The sequence below is a fragment of the Pteropus vampyrus genome, unplaced genomic scaffold (assembly GCF_000151845.1).
Source record: "Pteropus vampyrus isolate Shadow unplaced genomic scaffold, Pvam_2.0 Scaffold146, whole genome shotgun sequence".
NCBI lineage: Eukaryota > Metazoa > Chordata > Mammalia > Chiroptera > Pteropodidae > Pteropus > Pteropus vampyrus.
The window spans coordinates 3,658,609-3,660,732 of NW_011888927.1; the positions used below are offsets into that span (position 1 = coordinate 3,658,609).

Sequence of the window (2,124 nt, forward strand, 5' to 3'; positions counted from 1 at the left end):
CAGTAATGCCGAATTCATTCTTTTCCTTCCTTCATTCCTTCCTCCCTCCCTCCCTCTCTCTCTCCCTTTCTTTCTTTCTATTTATTTTTAGGTGAGGCAACCCTTGGTTGACCTCACAGATTGCAAAGACCTTGTCGGCTTACAATCCCTTATGTTTTTATTTTTCACGCCTACAGCACCTGGTCTTCCTAGGTGGTCTCCCATCCAAGTACTAACCAGGCTCGACCCTGCTTAGCTTCCGAGATCAGACAGGATCGGGCTTGTTCAGGGTAGCGTGGCCATAGACTAGCGATGCTCTTGAGGGCTCCAGCCTGACCTAAAACCCCAGCTGCCTTGGTCCTTTCAGCCACATCACCTACCTGTCAGAATGACTCACCAAACATGCCTGGTCCCTCTTTCTCCTATCTCCAACCTCTACATTCACATAGTTCATTATGTCTCCATCTCATATGGCACTACTGGTGAAGGCAAAATAAAATACCTCTTTTCCGAGACTGCTGTTAAGGCCAAAGTAACAGACTGTTTTATCAGACAAGATTTTAATTGCCATGCTTCTGGACAGACTTAACCTAACCATTCAGATGGAATTAAAAGACCCTGTTTTAGGCCATCCTTCATCCTTCAGTAGTACAAAACCCAAACTTTTAAGGAAAAAAGTTAAGTTGCTGGCTTAAAATATTAAATGTGACCAGATTCTGTTTACATGAATGTCTTTGTTGGATAATCACAGAAGACTTTGTGTGTGAGAGAGAATTCTGCCAACAATATGTCCATATTTGCCTCTACCACTAATAAGAGATTCTCTTGATCGTCACGTCCTCCATTCTCTTCCCCTCTGTACCACCACCAAACTCCTCCTAACACTTTGGCAGACTGGTTGGTAATAGAGTCAGTTATCAACTTACAGCTCTGAGATAGGAGAGGTGGCCAAACATTAGTTGAGATCCCCTCTGAGTGATACATGGAAAAGTGGGAAATATTACTTGTAGCTCATGAAAGCTCATAAAGAAAGTGTAGATTACAATTAAAGAACTTAGAGCTCATTAAATATCCAACAAACTCATTTTCAGCTAAGAAAACTAAGCCCCAGAGAAGAGAAACTTTGACAAATATAAATCACGGCCATTGCAAATACATAAAAAATAATGAAAATCTCTCCTGTCTGTTTACTTTCTACAGATGATCTTTTATTCTAAAACACCAAGTACCATCTTCTGTTTTATTTCCCTGTTGTTGGTTCTTCTTTCTCAGTGCTCTAGGCTTCTCGTGACCCATCATTGAAATACAATTTTTGTTTTTATTTAACATTTAGTCTTCACTTCTTCTGAGTGTTAAATATGTGGGCTCTGAGACTACTTGGATCTGACTTATGCTGCTATCACTTAAGACAGAGGTGTTGGACAAGTGACTTTAGCTCCATGGTCTTCATTTTCTCATCTTTAACATGGTGATAATAGTTGTGCCTAATTTATAGATGTTTGGAGAGAATAAAATGAGATTACACATATGTGTGTGTGCATGCATGCACAACACATGCATCAAGGCATACAGGCTTAGCACCACAGGCTGGGCACATAGTAAATGCTCAGTAAATGTTGGCTATTATTTCCAAGTATATTTAATTCAAAATCCTAGTTATTTAATAGTATATATAAAAATCACAAGTCAAACCACTGAACAGCTCATTATGTCTTTGCTGGGAGAAGGAGCAACACAAATATGATGTGTAGAATGGTGGTAACTGTTCATTGATTAGCAATGGGTGCCAAGCCCTGTGGTAAGAACTTTTGCTGCTTCATCCCATTTGCACCTTAAAGCAATCTAACCTCGTTTTCCTGTTTCAGGTGAGAAAACTTAAACAAGTATGAGACAAACAAAATGACTTGCCCAAGATCACTTGGAGACAAAACAAGAATTAGGCCTTTGACATATGCCATTTATTTGTGGTCGTATGTGTATTCCACAAAGGCTGGATTTTAATTTCAGACTTTCATTCCACGTCTCCTCTTGTTATTATTACACCTTAATGTCTGTGCCATTTTACTAAATATGATTTAAAACAAAGGCAGTTAAAACTCATTATAGGAAACTCAAAAAATATTTTTAAGTTTACCAACTTTATTC

At 38.8% G+C, this 2,124-nt stretch overlaps 1 pseudogene; it reads right to left on the minus strand.

Annotated features, from left to right (window-relative positions):
• Window positions 1-167: 167 nt before the first annotated feature.
• Window positions 168-286, minus strand: LOC111745126 (annotated as a pseudogene).
• Window positions 287-2,124: the final 1,838 nt, after the last annotated feature.